At 44.8% G+C, this 24,388-nt stretch overlaps 1 protein-coding gene across 3 annotated transcripts in view; it reads right to left on the bottom strand.

Annotated features, from left to right (window-relative positions):
* FBXO42 (F-box protein 42) overlaps positions 1-21,777 on the bottom strand; it is a 101,469-nt gene extending 79,692 nt beyond the window's left edge. The window contains exons 1-2 of one of the 3 annotated variants that reach the window (XM_033228232.1): positions 21,538-21,755; positions 4,013-4,154 (exon numbers count right to left, since the gene is read on the bottom strand). The gene's annotated coding sequence lies outside the window, so the exon portion shown is untranslated. Of the gene's footprint in view, positions 1-4,012; positions 4,155-21,537 lie in introns of all 3 variants that reach the window. The other 2 variants (XM_033228231.1, XM_033228234.1) reach the window with 2 other exon arrangements.
* Between the last annotated feature and the right edge of the window lie 2,611 nt (positions 21,778-24,388).

Genomic DNA, 24,388 nt, shown 5'->3' with positions numbered 1-24,388 from the left:
GAGATGGGGTTTCACCGTGTTAGCCAGGATGGTCTCGATCTCCTGACCTCGTGATCCGCCTGTCTCGGCCTCCCAAAGTGCTGGGATTACAGGCTTGAGCCACCGCGCCCGGCCCCAGAATCATCTTAATTCTGATAGGCGATTTTTTTTCTAGGATTTATAAGTCATCTGAAACACATAAGCCAGAATCAACTACACTTTTCATTACTCACATAATTTAAACAAACTAACAAAACATGGAGATGAACTACACAAATGTCATCTGAGTAATGGCTAAAGGCCCTTAAACAAGATAGGTCTGCTCTGAAAACATTCAGTTTACTATGAACCATTTAATCTTTCTAATCCCAAAACGTGTCAACCAGGAAGCCTGCTCACTTACACAGCACCATCTCTCTCTGTGACCCACTTCTAAACGTCATTTTAACTTCCTTTTTTTCCCATTAGACCGTACACCACTTGAGAGCAGAGACTAAGCCATATTTATCTTTGCACATCTGGCACATTAGTAGACACCTTATCAATATCAGTGATTTTTTCATGAATGAAGATCATAAAGTCCCTCACTGATGAGGGATGTTAATGACTCACTTCTGGCTGCAAAGTATACTCTTGAGGTGTTCAGTGTTCAAAGACTTCACTGAACCACACTTTCACATGGCCTTGCTTATGACCATAAGCACAAAGCCATCTGTAAGACAGTTCATCTTAGTTGGGAGTAGAGCATAAAATCTATTCTTCTTCATTGACGAATTTACTGAAATAAAAATAAATCTTAAGCAAAGGCATAATTACACTTTTATGTTAATCTGCAATACCGTCAGGAGCCCAGCTGAAAAACCAAAAACCGAACCAAAACAAAAATGCTAACTTTTAATTGTGATAAGTCCCAGAAGAAAAACATTAAAAGGAGTGCAAAATTAGAAAGATAAATAGATTCAGAGTTAAAGATAGAGCCTAAAGTATTTCGCCCAAACCATTCAATTCTTTAAAGCATTTTAAAATCCAAGTAACACAGAAAAGTGACCATCCTAAGAGCAGAGCTGGATAAATTACTGCAAAGTAAACACGATCTCTTTTATTTTAAGATGGGAAAGTTTTTGTTTTGTTTTGTTTTGTTTTTTTGAGATGGAGTCTCGCTCTGTCGCCAGGCTGGAGTGCAGTGGCCGGATCTCAGCTCACTACAAGCTCCGCCTCCCGGGTTCACGCCATTCTCCTGCCTCAGCCTCCCGAGTAGCTGGGACTACAGGCGCCGCCACCTCGCCGGCTAGTTTTTTTGTATTTTTTAGTAGAGACGGGGTTTCACCGTGTTAGCCAGGATGGTCTCGATCTCCTGACCTCGTGATCCGCCCGTCTCGGCCTCCCAAAGTGCTGGGATTACAGGCTTGAGCCACCGCGCCCGGCCTTTTTTTTTTTTTTGAGACGGAGTCTGGCTCTGTCACCCAGGCTGGAGTGCAGTGGCCGGATCTCAGCTCACTGCAAGCTCCGCCTCCCGGGTTCACGCCATTCTCCTGCCTCAGCCTCCCGAGCAGCTGGGACTACAGGTGCCCGCCACCTCGCCCGGCTAGTTTTTTGTAATTTTTAGTAGAGATGGGGTTTCACCGTGTTAGCCAGGATGGTCTCGATCTCCTGACCTCGTGATCCGCCTGTCTCGGCCTCCCAAAGTGCTGGGATTACAGGCTTGAGCCACCGCGCCCGGCCCCAGAATCATCTTATTCTGATAGGCGATTTTTTTTCTAGGATTTATAAGTCATCTGAAACACATAAGCCAGAATCAACTACACTTTTCATTACTCACATAATTTAAACAAACTAACAAAACATGGAGATGAACTACACAAATGTCATCTGAGTAATGGCTAAAGGCCCTTAAACAAGATAGGTCTGCTCTGAAAACATTCAGTTTACTATGAACCATTTAATCTTTCTAATCCCAAAACGTGTCAACCAGGAAGCCTGCTCACTTACACAGCACCATCTCTCTCTGTGACCCACTTCTAAACGTCATTTTAACTTCCTTTTTTTCCCATTAGACCGTACACCACTTGAGAGCAGAGACTAAGCCATATTTATCTTTGCACATCTGGCACATTAGTAGACACCTTATCAATATCAGTGATTTTTTCATGAATGAAGATCATAAAGTCCCTCACTGATGAGGGATGTTAATGACTCACTTCTGGCTGCAAAGTATACTCTTGAGGTGTTCAGTGTTCAAAGACTTCACTGAACCACACTTTCACATGGCCTTGCTTATGACCATAAGCACAAAGCCATCTGTAAGACAGTTCATCTTAGTTGGGAGTAGAGCATAAAATCTATTCTTCTTCATTGACGAATTTACTGAAATAAAAATAAATCTTAAGCAAAGGCATAATTACACTTTTATGTTAATCTGCAATACCGTCAGGAGCCCAGCTGAAAAACCAAAAACCGAACCAAAACAAAAATGCTAACTTTTAATTGTGATAAGTCCCAGAAGAAAAACATTAAAAGGAGTGCAAAATTAGAAAGATAAATAGATTCAGAGTTAAAGATAGAGCCTAAAGTATTTCGCCCAAACCATTCAATTCTTTAAAGCATTTTAAAATCCAAGTAACACAGAAAAGTGACCATCCTAAGAGCAGAGCTGGATAAATTACTGCAAAGTAAACACGATCTCTTTTATTTTAAGATGGGAAAGTTTTTGTTTTGTTTTGTTTTGTTTTTTTGAGATGGAGTCTCGCTCTGTCGCCCAGGCTGGAGTGCAGTGGCCGGATCCCAGCTCACGGCAAGCTCCGCCTCTCGGGTTCACGCCATTCTCCTGCCTCAGCCTCCCGAGTAGCTGGGATTACAGGCGCCGCCACCTTGCCCGGCTAGTTTTTTTTGTATTTTTTAGTAGAGACGGGGTTTCACCGTGTTAGCCAGGATGGTCTCGATCTCCTGACCTCGTGATCTGCCCGTCTCGGCCTCCCAAAGTGCTGGGATTACAGGCTTGAGCCACCACGCCCGGCTTGTTTTGTTTTTTAAGACGGAGTCTCACTCTGTCACTCAGGCTGGAGTGCAAAGGCACAATCTTGGCTCACTGCAACCTCTGCCTTGTGGGTTCAAGCGATTCTCTTACCTCTGCCTCCCAAGTAGCTGGGACTATAGACACACACCACCACACCTGGATAATTTCTATATTTTTAGTAGAGACTGAGTTTCACCATATTGGCCAGGCTGGTCTCAAACTCCTGACCTCAAGTGATCCGCCCGCCTCAGTCTCCCAAAGCGCTGGTATTATGGAGGGGGGGGGTGACCCACCACGCCCAGCTGGAAGAGTTTCAAACAATCAAAATGATAGACATATCCAAGTCACTTAGCTTATACTGACAATTGCCACTATGAGAAATTCCAAGGTTTTCTATAAAACCGGTAAGACTCAAAGCTAACAATCCACATTTGTCAAAACCCACAGCATCAAAGAGTGAAATTTAATAGATGTAATTTAAAACAACAAAACAAAACACATGTGTAGGAGGCTGGGGTTCCCAGATTATGACAAAATAATCTAACTACATTACTAATATATGAGACCACCTTGGGTGGAGGAAAAGGTGTTAACGTAAGTAACTTTGGAAACAAGGGGCAGCTGTAAGACTGTAAAGGCAAAAGAAACTGCATATAAGCACTAGTGTCTACTTGACAAAGTTGTTTCTCACAAAAGTAGAGGCTAGCAATACTAATCTAGCCATATATGTATACTGGCATTGAACGATTAAGTAGATAGTTGGCAGATGGCTAGACCCAAGTTTCTTATTGGAGTGGGAATTTACAGACAGTCAAGGAAGGAGAATAGAATGATCCTGTGATAATGGATTACAGTAGGAGACAGGATGAACTCATGTTTAAATAGATACAGATGGTTACATATAGAAATATTTACAATTGGTGCATAATACACACACACACATATATATACATGTGTTAGTATACACTCATCTACCACCTTGTTCTGTTAGCTGAAAGGGCCTACAAGTAATAAGCATACCTAGCACCCAGATGTTCTTTCCAATGCCATTCTCCAACAAAAGAAACCAGGGCTCCTTGGTGAAATGGCAAAATCCAGGAGAACAATAGGAAATATATAAGAGCCTGGAGAATCCAGTACTGCCACAAAGTAAGGAAGTGCCCTAAAAACAAAACAAAATAAAATTGATGGGATTGTGTAAAAGGGGCAAAGGAGACTGATCAAAGAGCTCCTGATGGTCAAAATTGAAACAGCTGGGCCACAAAATAAATTGGTACTGGATTAAAACCCAAAGTAGAGGCCAGGTGCTGTGGCTCATGCCTATAACCCTAGCACTTTGGCAGACTGAGGCAGGTGGAGTGCCTGCACTCAGGAGTTCGAGACCAGCCTGGGCAAAACGGTGAAACCCCGTTTCTACTAAAATACAAAAAATCAGCCAGGTGTGGTGGTGTGCACCTGTAGTCCCAGCTACTCGGGAGGCTGAGGCAGAAGAACTGCTAGAACCAGGGAGGCAGAGGCTGCAGTGAGCCGAGATCACACCACTGCCCTCCAACATGGGTGACAGAGGGAGACTCCATCTCTAAATCAATCAACCAATCAATCAATGAATCCCAAAGTACAAAATGAATATCCACAAATTCATATTGATATAACTGATTAAGAAAAAAAAAAAAAAAGGCCGGGTGCAGTGACTTATGCCTATAATCCCAGCATTTTGGGAGACCAAGGGAGGCAGATCATGAGGTCAGGAGTTTGAGACCAGCCTGGCCAAAATGGTGAAACCCCATCTTTACTAAAAACACGAAAAATTAGCCAGGTGTGTGGTGGTACACACCTGAAAGCCCAGCTACTCGGGAGGCTGAGGCAGAATTACTGGAACCCAGGAGGCAGAGGCAGGAGTGAGGCAAGATCTCGCCATTGTACTCCAGCCTGGGAAACAGAGCAAGACTCCATCTTTGGTGGGGGCGGGGGTGGGGGGGGAGAGGGGACTCTCCAATGCAGATTTCCAAATAATTTGTGTATGTACGTTTTCCTCTCACTTCCAGCAGTAGAGTATAATTTCCGCTACCTTCCTAACTTGTCTCCACCTAGGTGAAGTTATTATATTATCATCATACGATGTAGCTAGACACTAAGCTAGTTTTACAATGGATAGAAAGTAATTTCATTCCTGTATACCTTGGGTAAATAAAACTTTCTGTGTATCTATGACAGGAAATTCATAATGGGGAAATGAAGGTTAAAAATTTAAAGTAGGCAGGGTGCAGGGGCTCATGCCTGTATTCCCAGCACTCTGAGAGGCCAAGATGGGAGGATCACTTGAGCCCAGGAGTTCAAGACCAGCCAGGGCAACACAGACTAGGCCCCGTTTCTACAAAAAATTTTAAAAATTAGCTGGGTGGGGTGGCAGCTACTTGTGGAGCTAGGGTGGAAGGAAGGCTTGAGTCCAAGAGGTGGAGGCTACAGGGAGCTATGGTCTTACCACTGCACTCCAGCCTGTGTGACAGTGAGATCCTGTCCCCCCAAAAAATTAATTAATTTGGCCAGGCACGGTGGCTCACACCTGTAATCCCAGCACTTTGGGAGGTCAAGGCGGGCAGATCACGAGGTCAAGAGATTGAGACCATCCTGGCCAACATGGTGAAAAACTGTCTCTACTAAAAATACAAAAATTGGCTGGGTGCGGTGGCTCACACCTGTAATCCCAGTACTTTGGGAGACTGAGGAGGGTGAATCACCTGACATCAGGAGTTCGAGACCAGCCTGGCCAATATTGTGAAACCCCATCTCTACTAAAGACACAAAAATTAGCTGGGCATGGTGGTGGACACCTGTAATCCCAGCTGCTTGGGAGGCTGAGGCAGGAGAATCACTTGAACTCCAGAGGTGGAGGATGCAGTGAGCCAAGATCCCACCATTGCACTCCAGACTGAGCAACAAGAGCAAGACTCTGTCTCAAAAATAAAATAAAATAAAATAAAAATACAAAAATTAGCTGGGCATGGTGGTGGACACCTGTAATCCCAGCTGCTTGGAGGCTGAGGCAGGAGAATCACTTGAACTCCAGAGGTGGAGGATGCAGTGAGCCAAGATCCCACCATTGCACTCCAGACTGAGCAACAAGAGCAAGACTCTGTCTCAAAAATAAAATAAAATAAAATAAAAATACAAAAATTAGCTGGGTGTGGTGGCGTGTGCCTGTAGTCCCCAGCTACTTGGGAGGCTGATGCAGGAGAATCACTTGAACTGGGAGGCGAAGGTTGCAGTGAGCCGAGACAGCGCCACTGTACTCTGGCCTGGTGACAGAGTGAGACTCCATCTCAAAAACAAATAATAATAATAATTTAATTAAAAAGTAAAAACCAGACTGGGTGTGGTGGCTCACACCTGTAATCCCAGCACTTTGGGAGGCTGAGGCGGGCAGATCACCTGAGGTCAGGAGTTCGAGACCATCCTGGCTATGGTGAAACCTTGTCTCCACTAAAAATACAAAAAATTAGCCACGCATGGTGGCAGGCGCATGTGCTCCCAGCTACTCGTGAGGCTGAGGCAGGAGAATGGTATGAACCCAGCAGGTGGAGCTTGCAGTGAGCAGAGATCGCGCCACTGCACTCCATCCTGGGTGACAGAGCGAGACTCCATCTCAAAAAACAACAACAACAAAACAAAAAACAAAAAACAAAAAAACAAGACAAAAGTAAAAACCAGCCAGGTGTGGTGGCTCACGCCTGTAATCCCAGCACTCTGGGAGGCCAAGGCGGATGGATCACCTGAGGTCAGGGGTTCGAGACCAGCCGGGCCAATATGGTGAAATCCTTTCTCTACTAAAAATACAAAAATTAGTCCAGCATGGTGGTGGGCACCTATAATCCCAGCTACTCAGGAGGCTGAGGCAGGATTTTCACTTGAACCGGGGAGGCAGAGGTTTCAGTGAGCTGAGATCGCACTAGTGGGCAATAGAGCAAGACTCAGTCTCAAAAAAAAAAAAAAAATGCAGCCGGGCGCGGTGGCTCACACCTGTAATCCCAGCACTTTGGGAGGCTGAGGCGGGCAGATTACCTGAGGTCAGGAGTTCAAGATCAGCCTGACCAACATGGAGAAACCCCGTCTCTACTAAAAATACAAAATTAGGCATGGTGGTACATGCGTGTAATCCCAGCTACTTGGGAGGCTGAGGCAGGAGAATTGCTTGAACCCGTGAGGTGGAGGTTGTGTTGAACCGAGATGGTGCCATTGCACTCCAGCCGGGGCAACAAGAGCAAAACTCCATCTCCAAAAAAAAAAAAAAAAGTATATTATATATAGCTCATTAACTCTAATATTTAGTCACTTCTGATATAGCATATTTGTTCATTCTGGGATAACAGATTTAGGACAGGGAAAAACAAGTGAAATAAAAATGTAATTCCCTCTTTGCCACCTTCAATAAATTTAATCACACACACTGAGAGCTTTGCTTGCACTTAAAATTTATAGGTTAAAATTTTTAAATTGCTGCAACACAGAAGGAAGGCACATTGTTATTATTACCATTGCCATAGTTGAATGAAGGAAGATTAAATATATCTATTATTCTCCAAAAAAAGAATGCTTATGGAATTGATGAAAAGATTTAATAAATGACATTGCTATATTGTGATTTAGTAAGCAAATAAAGTTATTCTCCTGGACCCTGAAAAATAAATCTTATTTGGTTTAACTACTCCTATCAACACCATTTCAACTAATGAATTTCTTTTCTTTTTTTTTTTTTTTTTTGAGATGGAGTCTCTCGTTCTGTCACCTAGGCTAGAGTGCAGTGGCATAAACTCAGCTCACTGCAACCCCCATCTCTAGAGTTCAAGTGATTCTCCTGCCTCAAGCTGCTGAGTAGCTGGAATTACAGACATGTGCCACCATGCCCAGCTAATTTCTGTATTTTTAGTAGAGATAGGGTTTCACCATGTTGGTCAAGTTGGTCTGGAACTCTCGACCTCAAGTCATCTGCCTGCCTCAGCCTCCCAAAGTGCTGGGATTACAGGTGTGAGCCACTGTGCCTGGCCTCGACTAATGAATATTTTTGATAAAATGAATAAAATTATCAGGCAATAGTGACCAAAGCATGTCACGAATTTAACAATGAGAAGAGTAAAGGCTTTTTCCAACAGATTTCTATTCAGTCATCTGAAGTACTTGTTTGTGAAATACTTTAAACTCCTTTCTCATTTCTGGTCTCTGCTCTTGCTGGCCATCCCCTCTTGCTGAAATACCATACTCGTACTTGCCAGTAGGACAAATTCCTACTCTGTTACGTAAGAGTTACCTCTGCTTGAGTTTCTCCTATCCCCTCCAGCCAATTAAGTATTCCTCTGACCTTCTATTTATTTTGTATAGTATCTTCATTATCTCCAAGTTATATAAATATTTGTGTTTTTTTTTGTTTTTTTTTTTTTTTTTGAGGCGGAGTCTTGCTCTGTCGCCCCGGCTGGAGTGCAGTGGCCGGATCTCAGCTCACTGCAAGCTCCGCCTCCCGGGTTTACGCCATTCTCCTGCCTCAGCCTCCCGAGTAGCTGGGACTACAGGCGCCCGCCACCTCGCCCGGCTAGTTTTTTTTTTGTATTTTTAGTAGAGACGGGGTTTCACCGTGTTAGGCAGGATGGTCTTGATCTCCTGACCTCGTGATCCGCCCGTCTCGGCCTCCCAAAGTGCTGGGATTACAGGCTTGAGCCACCGCGCCCGGCTATAAATATTTGTTGAGTGAGGTGGCCTACAAGACCTTAGCCAACATTAGATAAATACTACAGATAGTTTCTACTTTTCACCACTTCATAAGTTACAATTTTGCTTATTAACCACTTGCCTAATTAAAAACCACATTAAGAGCCAGGAGTGGTAGCTCATGCCTATTATCATAGCAACTCAGAAGACTGACACCAGAGGATTGCTTGAGGCCAGGAGTTCAAGACCAGCCTGGGCAAAATACTGAGACCCCCCCCCCCCCATCTCCAAGAAGAAAAAAAAAATGTCAGGTATGGTGGTGTGCACCTGTAGTCCCAGCTATGTGGGAGGCTGAGGTGGGAAGATCACTTGATGATTGCACTCCAGCCTGTAACAGTATAAGACCATCTCTAAAAAAAAAAAAAAGTAATTAAAGTATGAAAAAATAAAACCTACAATTTACTTCTCATTGCTATGGTTTCCAATAAAGTCACAACAGCACTAAAGCAATCAAGATGCAAAAATGCACAGCCACGAGTTTCCTTTAAGGAAAATATGCTTTAAGATGTGGTGTCCAGAAATGTGAAAATTGCCAGTACCAACTGTCTTCTTATGTGTGTTGAATCATACTGTATTTCAGATGGGTAGTGTTATGGCTAAAAACTGTTAATACTAGTTCAATTTTAAGAGTCAGCATTTAAAGGGATGGAATCCAGAAAACTAATTTCCATCTCTGACCTTCTATAAATTTGCTATGATCTCAGGAAAATTGATTTTGCATACTGTATCAACTGTATGGTAAAAGTAATAATCCATCAGAAACTTCAAAAAGCTATGTTCTATACCATTTCTATGAAAACCAGTGATGACTGTATAGAATACAAATATATTCAAAGATAGCTTATAATATGAAATTCAGCTACCAGACAGAAATATGGGGAAGACAAAAGTGTTCACTTCATTTAAGACTGACTCTACAGATAAGACTAATGCCCTGAGAACACCTCCCTGGCACTTGGAGCAAAAGGCCAATGATATGGTCTATTTTAAACAGTTCACTTTTCAATAAAGTATAAAATAACCCACAACTAAGAACATAATTTCTCTGCTTCATGTTTACTAGTCTGTATCAGTTTACAAACTAAAATTAAACTGACATACACTTAACAGAATTCTCAACAACACAATAACGTTATCATACAAAAGATAATACCAAGGTTGTTATGAGTTATCCAGTTCTCTGTTACTTCCTAATGCTGCAAACTACAAATCAAAACCCCAAATGGGAGAAATGCTAAATAGTACATGAAGATGACTCATACAAGCAAACAGGTATGCAAAAACATTCAAAGTTCTTTTATTCTTAAACATTGAAATTCCTTAAAGCAAATACAAATTAAATGGAGTTCTAGAAGGGTAAACAGTGATCCTAAGATAGTATCAGGAAGAAAAAACTATTTTAATAATGGCCACATGCAGTGGCTCACTCCTGTAATCCCAGCACTGTGGGAAGCCAAGGTGAGCGAATAGCTTGAGCCCAGGAGTTCAACACCATCCTTGGCAACACAGCAAAACCTTGTCTGTACAAAAAAAAAAAAAAATTAGCCAGGCTTGGTGGCTCTGTCTCAAAAAAAAAAAGAGAAAAGAAAATAAATAAAACTACCAACATGATGGCTTGTGTCTCTAATCCCAGCGACTCAGGAGTCTGAGGTGGGAGGATTGTTTGAGGCCAGGAGTCCACCTGGGATCACTCCTCCTGCCTCAACCTCCCAAGAAGCTGGGAGTCCAGGAGCACACCACCAAGCCCAGCTAATTTTTTTTATTTTGTAGAGCCAGGGTTTCGCCACATCACCCAGGCTGGTCAAACTCCTGGGCTCAAGTGATCCTCCTGTCTTGGCATCTAAAAGTGCTGGAATTACAGGTGTGAGACACCATGCCCCCGGCTCATATCACTTCTTAACTAATCTGTCGCAATACAGAGAATTAGCTGGTTTCCCACTTCCTTCCTTCTTCCTTCTTCAATCTATTCTTAATTTTGCTGTAGTATTAAACTTCATGATGCAAATCTGGGTCAAAAACTTTTGACTGGGCCAGGCACGGTGGCTCACACCTGTAATCCTACCACTCTGGGAGGCCAAGGCCTGTAATCCTACCACTTTGGGAGGCTGAGGCGGGTGGATCACCTGAGGTCAGGAGTTCGAGACCAGCCTGGTCTTTAGTAGAAACCCTGTCTCTACTAAAAATACAAAAAATTAGCTGGGCATGGTGGTGGGTACCTGTAATCCAAGCTACTAAAGAGGCTAAGGCAGGAGAATCGCTTGAACCTGGGAGGTGGAGGTTGCAGTGAGCCGAGATCGCGCCATTGCATTCTGGCCCGGGTGACACTGTGAGACTCCATTGCACCAAGGAAAAAAAAAAAACTTTTTGACTGTTTTAATGCCTATTCTTGAAAATTCAAGTTTTGTCTTGTTTTGTTTTTGATACGGAGTTTCGCTCTTGTAGCCCAGGCTGGAATGCAATGGTGCAATCTCAGCTCACTGCAACCTCACTGAACACCTCCCAGGTTCAAGCGGTTCTCCTGCCTCAGTCTCCTGAGTAGCTGGGATTACAGGCTCCCAACACCATGCCCAGCTAATTTTTCTGTTTTTAGTAGAGATGAGTTTCACCATGTTGGCCAGGCTGGTCTTGAACTCCTGACCTCAGGTGATCTGCCCGCCTCAGCCTCCCAAAATGTTGGCATTACAGGCATGAGCCACCACGTCTGGCCTAATCTCACTTTTTGTGTGCCTCTCCTCACTCTGGTCTATTCCTCTCTCCTTTAGCCAAATGATCGTAATATTCTCTCTTCCCACCTCTATGATTCTTTGTTCTTGTTGCTTTTATTTTTTTTTTTTTTTGAGATGTAGTCTAGCTCTGTCGCCCAGGCTGGAGAGCAGTGGCGTGATTTTGGCTCACTGCAACTTCTACCTCCTGGGTTAAAGCAATTCTCTTGCCTCAGCCTCCTGAGTAGCTGGGATTACAAGCGCACACCACCACATCTGGCTAAGTTTTGTATTTTTCGTAGAGAGGGGTTTCACCACGTTGGTCAGGCTGGTCTCAAACTCCTGACTTCAAGCAATCCACCTGCCTCAGCCTCCCAAAGTGCTGGGATTACAGGCATGAGCCACCATCCCTAGCTTTGCCAAGGTTTAATTTGGACATATTCATAGAAGAACGATGTCTGGGGTGGGTGCGGTGGCTCACACCTGTAATCCCAACACTTTGGGAGGCCAAGGCGAGTGAATCACCTGAGGTCAGGAGTTCAAGACCAGCCTGGCCAACATGGTGAAACCCTGTCTCTACTAATAAATAGAAAAAATAGCCGGGTATGGTGGCAAGCGCCTGTAATAATAGCTACTTGGGAGGCTGAGGCAGGAGAATCACTTGAACCTGGGAGGTGGAGGTTGTGGTGAGCAGAGATCACGCCAATGCACTTTAGCCTGGGCAATAAGAGTGGGAAACCCTGTCTCGAAAATAATAATACATATAAACATTTCTGCAATTGGACTGTCTTTCCAAACACATGTGCACATATTTTATCTAAAATAGTTTCAGCTAAGAGTGCACACCAAAACAACTGTCCGAAGATAAAAGAACAACCAAATCATTAGGTACTCTCACGATGAAAAGAGGAAAAGGAGGAAATCTCATTCAAAATCTCCTAAGGTTCCAATGCTTATCAAATTTTAATGTGAATCTAGTTTATAGATTCAGATTCAGTAAGCCTTGGGTGGAACTTGACACTCTGCATTCTCACCTTGATGATGCCAGCACTGCCAGTTTGTGGACCTTGAGTATCAAGGTCCTAAGTAACCACTAAAATGTAGCTGATGTCAACACTAGATGAGAAAATGGAATCAACAGGTATTGGGAGTATGTGCCAGGTGCCTTATCTCATTTAATCTTTACCTATGAGAAACATATTATCAATCCTGTTTTATAAGATGAGGATAATTAAGGCTCAGATAAATTAACGTGCCCATGATTATACAGAATCAGGTTTGAACCCAATCATATGACTCCATTTATTCTTTTTAAGAGATAGTATAAATCAGTCATTGCAATTAATTTTAAACCACCCTCCAAAGAATAATAGGCCAGGCCGGGCACAGTGGCTCACGCCTGTAATCCTAGCACTTTGGGAGGCCAAGGTGGGCGGATCACCTGAGGTCAGGAGTTCAAAACCAGCCTGTCTAACATGGTGAAACCCCGTCCCTACCAAAAATACAAAAATTAGCTGGGCATGGTGGCAGGCATCTGTAATTTCAACTACTTGGGAGGCTGAGGCAGGAGAATTGCTTGAACCCAGGAGGCAGAGGTTGCAGTGAGCAGAGATCATGCCACTGTACTCCAGCATGGGTAAAAGAGCGAGACTCCATCTCAAAAAAGAAAAGAATAGACCAGACACAGTGGCTCACGCCTGTAGTCTCAGGCGTGAGACTGAGACATAGGAGGCCAATGAGGGAGGATCGCTTGAGCACTGAGGTTGAAGCTGCAGTGAGCCTCTGCACTCCAGCCTGAGGAACAGAGCATGGGCCCTATCTCCAAAAAAAAAAAAAAAAAAATAGTAACAACGTTGCATGACATCTTGTCTTGGATATAGACTTTCACTTTCCTCTATTAGCTCTTTCTTCAAAATGTCCTACCTTTTATTGTTATCCCCCTGCTTTGATGCTGGTCATTGTCATCCACACTTGAACTATAATAGTAGACACCTACCTAACTGTTCTGACTCTAGCCTCTTGCCTCATCAATCTAGAGATTATTCTGCAGTCTCCAGGAATTCACTAAATGTGAGCAGACCAGAAGCATGGTAACAATAGTGTTTCAAGAGGAATTCAAAGTACTTTATAATCCCACAATTCTCCTATCAAATCTCTCGGGTGGCATATAAAGCCAGCTTCCCCACTGATAAAGAAAAATATTCTGCAAAGAACATAATACATTTTAACAAGATGCTGTGATGGAATGGAACGTTTTATTTCCATTTGTCTTTTTTCTTTTCTTTTTTTTTTTTGACACGGTGTTTCGCTCTTTTGCCCAGGCTGGAGTGCAGTGGCACAATCTTGGCTCACTGCAACCTCCGCCTCCCGAGTTCAAGCAATTCTCCTGCCTCAGCCTCCTGAGTAGCTGGGATTACAGGTGCGCACCATCACCCCCAGCTAATTTTTGTATTTTTAGTAGAGACGGGGTTTCACCATGTTGGCCAGGCTGGTCTCAAACTCCCAACCTCAAGCGATTTGCCCATCTCAGCCTCCCAAAGGGCTGGGATTACAGGCTAAGCCACCCTGCCCAGCGGTCATTTATCGTTTTTCTAGTGGTCGTCAGGGCAAAGGAATGCCTTCCTGCTTCTGCCTCCTAAACACTCATTTCTCTAGACCAGAGGAGAGTACCTCCTTCCATCACAAGTCATTTTCTACTCCATTCCACATTAATCATTTCCAGAAGTCCATCTATACCATTACTTATTGACACAGTTTCATACTATTTCATATTGCTATAGTTTTCTTTGTTTGTTTGTTTTTTGAGATGGAGTCTCCCTGTGTTGCCAGGCTGGAGTGCAGTGGCATGATCTTGGCTCACTGCAACCTCTGCCTCCCAGGTTCAAGTGATTCTCCTGCCTCAGCCTCCCGAGTAGCTGGGACTACAGGCGCACGCCACCACACCCAGCTAATTTTTGTATTTTTAGTAGAGACGAGGTTTCATCATGTTGGTTAGGATGGTCTTGATCTCTTGACCTCATGATCCACCCGCCTCGGCCACCCAAAGTGCTGGGATTACAAGCGTGAGCCACCATGCCCAGCCATAGTTATGTTTTTATGTAAATTTTCTCCGTAACCAGATTATACATTTTTTATTAATACCTGCACAGCTGGAACAGATATGAATTTATGAAAGGTGGATAATGTCTTGATTATATCTTATCCCCAGGAAATCTAAAGGACAGTGAGTGATGTATGTGCACACGAAGTAAATCTTTGCTTCACAAGCTCGCCTGATCATAAAAATCACCTGGCCAAGCACGCTGGCTCACACCTGTAGTCCCAGCTACTTGTGAGGCTGAGGTATAGGATCACTTAAGCCCGGGATATCCAGGCTGCAGTGAGCCATGATTATACCACTGTGCTCCAGCCTGGGTGGCAAAGCAAGACCCTGTCTCAAGAAAACATTTAAAAAGTAAATTAAAAAAAATTGAAAATCACCTACCAGGTAGATTTCCTGGAGATTGTTTCAGAAAAATAGGCATGAAAGCAGAAATCTTAAATCTATCAACACGCACTACAGATCCAAATCCAGAAAACCTTTGGTAGTATTTCTTTTCTTTTTTTTTTTTTGAGACCGAGTTTCACTCTTGTTGCCTAGGCTAGAGTGCAATGGTGCGATCTCGGCTCACTGCAACCTCCACCTCCCCCAGGTTCAGGCAATTCTCCTGCCTCAGACTCCTGAGGAGCTGGGATTACAGGCGCCCACCCCGCCCAGCTAATTTTTTGTATTTTTAGTAGAGATGGGGTTTCACCATGTTGACCAGGCTGGTCTCAAACTCCTGACCTCAAGTGATCCACCCACCTCGGCCTCCCAAAGTGCTGGGATTACAGGCGTGAGCCACCGCGCCCAGCCAACCCTCAGTAGGACTTCTAAAACTTAACCTTATGTTCTCGTTTATGATTTTCTTATAATGCTTTATACACTTTACTGAGCAATAGGCGTAAAACATGGTTAATAAAACTTGCAGAAAAATACAAAATAGTATAGCAGGAGATCTTAAATTATAGAGCAATTGAACCCTTATTTCACAAATGAGGAAACTGAAGTCAGAAAACCTAAATCATACAGCTAATGAGTAGCAAAAATAGAAATTGTACCTTTTGTCTTTCAGCCCAATACTTCTATTGCACCACACCAAAATTTATTTATAAAAGATCAGCAGTAAAGCATTATTTACTAATGTCCATCAAAAACAGACCAGTTGAATAAACTCTGGTATATCCTCACTGTGTAGCTGTGGAAATGAATAAGGATTACCTCTGTACCAATATGGAATGATCTCTAAAATATTTTAGGTGAAAAGACCAAGATGCTGAGCAGTGTATACAGTAGGAAAACTTTTTGTGTAAGGGAAAAAAAGAATATATGCAGATATTGGCTTATCATTGCAAAATCCAACAGTTAAAGGATAAACCAAAACCACATAAATATTAGAATGGTTCAAGCACCAACCATGAGACAACCCTTGGCAATTCCTCCTCAAAGTCCCAGCTATAAAAGTGGCAGTAGGCCAGAAGTAGTGGCTCAGGCCTGTAATACCAACACTTTGGGAGGCCGAGGCGGGCAGATCACAGGGTCAGGAGTTTGAGACCAGCCTGACCAACATGGTAAAACACCATCTCTACTAAAAATACAAAAATTGTCTGGGAGTGGTGGTGCGTGCCTGTAATCCCAGCAACTCAGGAGGCTGATGCAGAAGAATCTCTTGAACCCAGGAGGTGGGGAGGCAGAAGCTGCAGTGAGCCAAGATTGTACTCCTGCACTCCAGCCTGGGCAACAGAGCAAGACTCCGTCTTAAAAAAAAAAAAGAAAGTGGCACTAAGTTTGAGGGGTGGTCCCTACTATATGATATTCTTAAAAGTTCCGGGCCTGGTGTGGTGGCTCACGCCTGTAATCCCGGCACTTTGGGAGGCCGAGGTAGGTGGATCACCTGAAGTCAGGAATTCAAGACCAGCCTGACCAACATGGAAAAAACCTCATCTTCACTAAAAATACAAAATTAGCCAGGCATGGTGGCATGTGCCTGTAATCCCAGCTACTTGGGAGGCTGAGGCAGGAGAATCCCTTGAACCTGGGAGGCGGAGGTTGCAAAGAGCCAAGATCGCGTCATTGCACTCCAGCCTGGGCAACAAGAGCGAAATTCCGTCTCACAAAAAAAAAAAAAGTTCTGGGCCGGGTACAGTGGCTCACGTCTGTAATCCCAGCACTTTGGGAGTCTGAGGTGGGTGGATCGCCTGAGCCCAGGAGTTTGCGACCACCCTGGACAACATGGCAAAACCCTAACTCTACAACCCAGGCACGGTGGCTCACGCCTGTAATCCCAGCATTTTAGGAGGCCAAAGCGGGTGGATCACCTGAGGTCAGGAGTTCCAGAACAGCCTATCCAACGTGGTGAAACCCCATCTCTACTAAAAAACACAAAACTTAGCCGGGCATGGTGGCGGGCACCTGTAGTCCCAGCTACTCAGGAGGCTGAGACAGGAAAATCGCTTGAACCGGGGAGGCAGAGGTTGCAGTGAGCCGAGATGGCACTATTGCACTCCAGCCTGGGTGACAGAGCAAGATTCTGTCTCAAAAAAAAAAAAAAGAAAAAAAAAAAAAGACTTGCCTATAAGTCATAAGCTGTATTATAAGCTTAATGCTGGACAATTTTTAAATGACTTGTCTGTAAGTCATATCTTTGTACATGTAGCAAGCTGTCACATTATAGAAAAATGAACACATCGCCTTCACTTTTCCATCACCTGCAACCTTAGAGCACTCATTTTCAGTTAAGATACAGATTCCCTATGTTCAATAATACAGTGCCACATAAAAATTCCACTCAATCCAAAAATTCGAAGTTTTTGCAATATAGACAACAACATGCTAAATTAATTGTAAAACAACTACAGCACTAAGGTGAATAACTTGTACTGGGATACAGAAGTTCAGTATCAAAGCTACTAGCAACACCAATCCACAAAGATTCTATAAAAGTTTAGTATAATTGGCCGGGCGTGGTGGCTCACGCCTGTAATCCCAGCACCTTGGGAGGCCAAGGCAGGTGGATCACATGGTCAGGAGTTCAAGACCAGCCTGGCCAATATGGTGAAACCCTGTCTCTACTAAAAAAAACTACAAAAATTAGCCAGGCACGGGGCAGGTGCCTGTACTCCCAGCTACTTGGGAGGCTGAGGCAGAAAAATCACTTGAACCCGGGAGGGGAAGGTTGCAGTGAGCAGAGATTGTGCCACTACACTCCAGCTTGGCTGATAGAGCAAGACTCGGTCTCAAAACAAAAACAAAAACAAAAAAAAATGAAAAAAAAAGTTTGGTGTAATTCTCACTTAAGTGGTCACCTTCAATCAAAAAGGAATTAAGATCTTCTTATTTTATTTATTGTTGGGAAAAAGGAGACAGTACTAACAACCACCTATAATCAACATTGTAAGGAATAACAATTAAATATTTGCTGTATTAATTGTCATCAAATTAAAAATACAGTACCTCTTGTACTAGTTTACAAAACAAAAACAAAAAAGCACCATCACTCTAAAGTTGTCATCACTTAGTAATCTGAGATATTTTAATTGCAGCTACGATATTTGTTTGTTGCCTGTGTGTATGACTCATATAGAAAGGTTTTCCCAACATGGCTGGATTTTTGAGAATGCATAACTGGGGCATACTGTGTGGGAAGTATCATGACAGTGAACGAATAAAAGGGGAAAAGAACTCATGACATAATTTTTTTAAAGTTTTTATAAAAAGCAAGTCACTCACTAAAGGCAGCCTCTGCAGAATAAAAGGAAAGGCTGAGGAAAAGCCATCCCTGCTGAGAAGCCTTCCTTGACTCTCTTGGTTGGATTCAGTGCACTTCTTAGACTACATAGCACTTAACGGGTTTCCTTGTCTGGCTCCCCAGCCATACTGTATGCAACTTCAGACCAAAAGCTGTCTTAAATTAGTACCTACTAGCCGGGCGCGGTGGCTCACGCCTGTAATCCCAGCACTTTGGGAGGCCGAGACGGGCGGATCACGAGGTCAGGAGATCGAGACCATCCTGGCTAACACGGTGAAACCCCGTCTCTACTAAAAACACAAAAAACTAGCCGGGCGAGGTGGCGGGCGCCTGTAGTCCCAGCTACTCCGGAGGCTGAGGCAGGAGAATGGAGTGAACCCGGGAGGCGGAGCTTGCAGTGAGCTGAGATCCGGCCACTGCACTCCAGCCTGGGTGACAGAGCAAGACTCCGTCTCAAAAAAAAAAAAAAATTAGTACCTACTTCCCAAAATGCTGCCATATGGAGGGCCCTCAGTAGGTGGTTCATAAATAGGAATAATCAATTTTATACTTACGTTTTATTTTACATTTGACAAAGCACTTTCAAAACACTATCTGTTTTGATCCACGTTAACAATCATGGGAAGGGCTTTATTTAATCAAATGGCTTTTGATTTTATAAAGAATTAATTCAGGGCTGGGCGCAGTGGCTCACGTCTGCAATCCCAGCACTTTGGGAGGCTGAGGCAGGTGGATCGCCTGTTCAATGTAGTGAAATCCTGTCTCTACTAAAAATACAAAAAATTAGCTGGGCATGGTGGCGGGCATCTGCAATCCCAGCTACTCAGGAGGCTGAGGCAAAAGAATCACTTGAACCTGGGAGGTGGAGGTTGCGGTGAGTGACATCATTGCACTCCAGGCCGGGAAACAAGAGCACAACTACATCTCACGAAGAGTTAATTCAATGACTGAAACAATCCTGAAATCACAAAGATAATTACATGTTTGTGCATCTTTGAGATAGCTTCTCCTTGGGACCTCAGTATTCTCATAAAACTCAGATGTTTTGCTAGCATTTTCTTTGCTTGCTCTCCATAATAGGTAGGACTCACCCTGCTCTGAATCTTACTAAGGGTTTAAACTACATAAAGCTATTATTAAAGACCCTTCTAGAAATCAGACAAAAAGAAGCATCCTAAGTTATTTTTTTCGATTCTGTTCTTTTTGTAACTAAGGTAAGGAATTGCAAAAGTCAAAATCTGGAGAGCAAATGATGTCATGGATGTCATGAAGTTGCATCAATACCTGATGATGATTTAGCATAACAGTGCAACATATTATGCCAAGAAGCATAATGATGAGCCACCAGGATGTTTTACTGCATTAATTTCATGACTATTAGCAAATTGATATGCAAAGTAACTCTCCAATTTTCTACCACAGAGAAGCTGCTGGTTCAGATTTACATCTTTAGCAAAGACACTAAGAAAATCGACAAATTTCTATGGAAAAGTCTTTGATTTAAAAATAGAAAAGGCTGGGCGCAGTGGCTCAAGCCTGGGGTGGGGCAGGGTATCGCTTGACACCAGGAGTTTGAGATCAGCCTGGGCAACATGGTGAAACCCTGTCTCTACGAAAATTAAAAAAAAAAAAAAAATTAGCCGGGCGTGGTGGTGCACGCCTGTAATCCCAGCTTCTCAGGAGGCTGAGGCAAGAGAATGGCTAAACCCTGGGGATGGAGATTGCAGCGAGCCGAGACTGTGCCACTGCACTCCAGCCTGGGTGACAGACAGAGTGAGAGACTACCAAAAAAAAAAAAAAAAGAAAGAAAGAAAATGGTCAAATAACAACCTAAAAGAGCTGTCATTTTAACAGTGAAAAGCTTTTTAAGATACGCCACATGCCTATGGATCAATGTAGATCGAATCATGTATTTATATTGGCTTGTCAAAAGCAAACAGTTACTGGGTATAAAATGACAACATACAATAGAAAAGACACCCAATCAGATTACACACATGAATACACTGAAAGTTAGCAATTTAACACAGCATCACTGATGGCCGAAGAGCTACAGACTTAATTCTAAATGTTCAATTCTAAATGATGGTACTTCCTCCAAATTTTCCTTGTCTCTTTAAATCCATGATGTCATCATTCTTAAGCACAAGTAAAACCAATTTGTTACAAAAGGTATTTTCGTGTGTCCAAGCAAAAGCAAATGCCTCAACAATTCCCCATACAAGTCCAATGAAGTCATCATTCCTCAAGGAAGAGACCACAAGGCTTCAAACCGATTTCCCTACATGACAGAAACACAATCGAAGTCTCCCAATTAGCATTTAAACAACAAAAGTTGTTCTCAAAAAGGAACAACATAGTTACAATGTCGCTGCCAGCAAGTATGAACTGGTAATGTATCAGAATCTTCATCTAGATCGATCAGAATCCCACCACAGAAAAATTCAAAGACGCTGGCAATTAAGAAATGAAGCTTTTATTTTCCTAATAGAAGTCGAGAGATTTAACAGACAAAACAATTGATTATTCTGAATCTTAACAATCCGAAGCTTTCAAACGAACTCAGCGCTGAAGTTACTCTGCGGCGACCATCAAGATCTCACAATCGTTTCCTCTTAGCTTACAAATTCGTTCCCACCCTCCACCGTTCCCTTTGCACACACAATTATCGCCGAGAGAAGCCTTCCACATTCACAGCATGGATTGCTGTCTCAAGCAAGGAGATCCGCAGTTCCCATTTCTCTGGGGGAACACGCAGCAAGCTAGGAGATAGGAAAGGCCTTTTGTGTTTTATTTAACGTAAACCAATTCCAAAATTATCCCTTTGCAGCTGCAGGTTCAGAGATGCTGGCCCCTAGCCGCAGCCCCAATTTTGATGCGCACCCGACCCCCGGCTCCCCTCTCACATAGGAGTGAAAGGTTCGGAGGAGGAATGAAAGGATTATCTGACACCCTAAAGCCATCCTTGCCCGGGCCACAGACCCCTTCACTGCCTGGATGAGGGGACGAGAACCACCCTGCTGAGGAGGGGGGTGGGTTCGCTCCCGACCCAAGGGCTGGCTGGAAAGGACTTCTCCTCCTCCTCGCCTCACTCGAGGACGGCGATAGCAAGGCACCCTGCCCAACCAGGACCGACCTCCGCGCGGGATACGGGGCCTGCGCCAGGCCCCGGGCGCCCGCTGCCCCTTGCCAGTCCCGGGCATAAAGGGCATGAGGCGCCGGCTCCCCACCGCGGCCCAGGGAGGAGGAGAGGCCTCACCTGGCCCAGCCCGCTCCACGCTCTCGGGTTCGCTCCGCTGGCGAAGGTAATGAGGGAGCCAGGGACAGGGCCAGAGCAGAGGCGCTCTGCCTCAGGACGCGATAGCCGTGCTCGGGGCTCCTCACAGCTGGCGGGACCCTGAGCCGCCCGGAGCCGCCATCTTCCTCCACTCAAACGCCGCCGCCGCCGCCGCAGCTGCTGCTGCTCAGGCCGGGAGAAGACAGCGCGGAGCGCGCATGCGCCGGGGCGGGCGCGGAGGATGCGCGCGCACTCACGTCAGCGCGGCGGGCTGTCGCGGGGCGGCCAGGGGGCGGCGCCATATTGAGAAGGGCCGTGGTCCCAGACTTAGGTTCTCTGGAGGGTGAAAGGCGGTGGGGGTAGCTGGGCTTCCGCACCCGCCTTCGCCGCGTCTCTAGCGTCTACCTCATAGCCGCACCCACCCTCCGCTGAACTGTCTGGGGCAACTAGGTGGTTTTTCCGGTGGTTTGAGACTAACGTTTAGCCAGGAATTAACTAACTCACTTCTACCCCGAGGGCCCGATGAGCACAGAGGGCTGTGGCCGATGTAAATGCCCATGGATATCGCCAAGGGGAGGGAAACTCTGCCTGAGGTGTGCAAGAGAAGCCTCCCTTAACCGTAGCCTTGTAGCAACCACTGTGTGAGTTCTTACTAGCTCCGCTTTTAAGATGAGGAAACTGAGGCACAGAAAACGATCAATTATTTGACCAGAGTCACACACCTAGCAGTGAAGGTGGGCGGCGCGGGAAAGAGGGCTTTAAACTCAGGCATGTCTGGTTCCCAAGCTCCTTTACTTCCTATTGGCTATCAGCAGGGGATAGGATCCCCCAAAGTCCCCCTTCTCAAGGGAGCAAGCTGGTGTGTAGGTGAGAACCTTCATGAGCCCAGCCCTACAGCATACGGTCTAAGGAAATGCTAGATACAGAGTCAAAGGCTTCCATCTAAACTCTGTAAGCCAAAAAAAAAAAAAAAAAATCTAAGCCCCCCCACCCCCCGCAAAACCATCCGAATGGACTTCCTCCTAGGCCAGGGCCGTCTAAAATGTAACCAACCTGAGACTGGTTCAGGCCATGACAGGAAGGGGGACATAAGACATGCCTCATTACCCCTCCAGCATTGACATCAACACAACAGACCTTAAGACTGGTAAGAAACATTTACGATCTATTCTCTCTGGAGCCTGCCTGCCACCTGGAGGCTTCACATGCATGATAAAACTTTGGTGTCCACAACCCTTATCATAACCCAGACATTCATTTCTATTGATAATAAGTTTTTTCTTGAGACAGGGTCTGGCTCTGTTGCCCAAGCTGGAGTCTAGTGATGAGTTCTTGGTTCGCTGCAACCTCTGCCTTTCGGGCTCAAGCTGTCCTCCTACCTTAGCCTCCTGAGTAGCTAGGACTACAGGCGGGCACCACCATGCCTGGCAAATTTTTCCATTTTGTTGTAGACACAGGGTTCACCATGTTGCCCATGCTTGTCTCAAACTTCTGAGCTCGAGCAATCCACTTGCCTTGGCCTCCCAAAGTGCTGGGATTACAGGCGTGTGCCACCACACCAGGCCTATTGATAACTCTTTCAACTCATTGCCAATCAGACAGTTTTTAAATCTACCTATAACGTGGAAGCCCCCACTTCAAGTTTCCAGTCTTTCTGCACCGAACCAATGTAGTTTTTATTTATTTATTTATTTACTGATATTTATTTATTTATGTGGTTTTTTGTTTTTTGTTTTTTGTTTTTTTTTTGAGATGGAGTCTTGCTCATCACCCAGGCTGGAGTGCAGTGGCGCGATCTGGGCTCACTACAAGCTCCGCCTCCCGGGTTCATGCCATTCTCCTGTCTCAGCCTCCTGAGTAGCGGGGACTACAGGCCCCTGCCAACGCACCCGGCTAATTTTTTTTTGTATTTTTAGCAGAGACGGGGTTTCACCGTCTTAGCCAGGATGGTCTCGATCTCCTGACCTTGTGATCCGCCCGCCTCAGCCTCCCAAAGTGCTGGGATTACAGGCGTGAGCCACCGCGCCCGGCCGCTATGTGTTTTTTTTTTTTTGAGACAGAGTCTTGCTCTGTCACCCAGACTAGAGTGCAGTGGCACCAACTCCACTCACTGCAACCTCCGCCTCCTGGGTTCAACCAATTTGCTATTTGCCAAATGTAGTTTTTGGTTTTTTTTGAGATGGAGTTTCTCTCTGTCGCCCAGGCTAGAGCGCACTGGCGTGATTTCTGCTCACTGCAAGCCCCGCCTCCCAGGTTCACACCATTCTCCTGCCTCAGCCTCCAGAGTAGCTGGGACTACAGGCGTCTGCCACCACGCCCGGCTAATTTTTTGTATTTTTAGTAGAGACAGGGTTTCACTATGTTGGCCAGGCTGGTCACCAACTCCTGACTTCAGGTGATCCGCCCGCCTTGGCCTCCCAAAGTGCTGGGATTACAGGGGTGAGCCACAACACCTGGCCTTATTTTTATTTTTTTTATTTATTTCTTTTCTCTTTTTTTGAGACGGAGTCTCACTCTGTCACCTAGGCTAGTGCAGTGGCATGATCTCGGCTCACTGCAACCTCCACCTCCCAGGTTCAAGCAATTCTCCTGCCTCGGCCTCCTGAGTAGCTGGGACTACGGGTGCGCATCACCATGCCCGGCTAACTTTTTGTATTTTTAGTAGAGACGAGGTTTCACCATGCTGGCCAGGCTGATCTCGAACTCCTGACCTCGTGCTCCACCTGCCTCAGCCTTCCAAAGTGCTGGGATTACAGGCGTGAGCTACCGCACCAGATCTAATTTTTGTATTTTTAGTAGGGGCAGGATTTCACCATGTTGGCCAAGTTGGTCT

The sequence above is a fragment of the Trachypithecus francoisi genome, unplaced genomic scaffold (genome assembly GCF_009764315.1).
Source record: "Trachypithecus francoisi isolate TF-2019V2 unplaced genomic scaffold, Tfra_2.0 Lachesis_group12, whole genome shotgun sequence".
Lineage (NCBI taxonomy): Eukaryota > Metazoa > Chordata > Mammalia > Primates > Cercopithecidae > Trachypithecus > Trachypithecus francoisi.
Note: the sequence above shows the minus strand (reverse complement) of the source record. Positions and strands in the feature narration are given on the sequence as shown.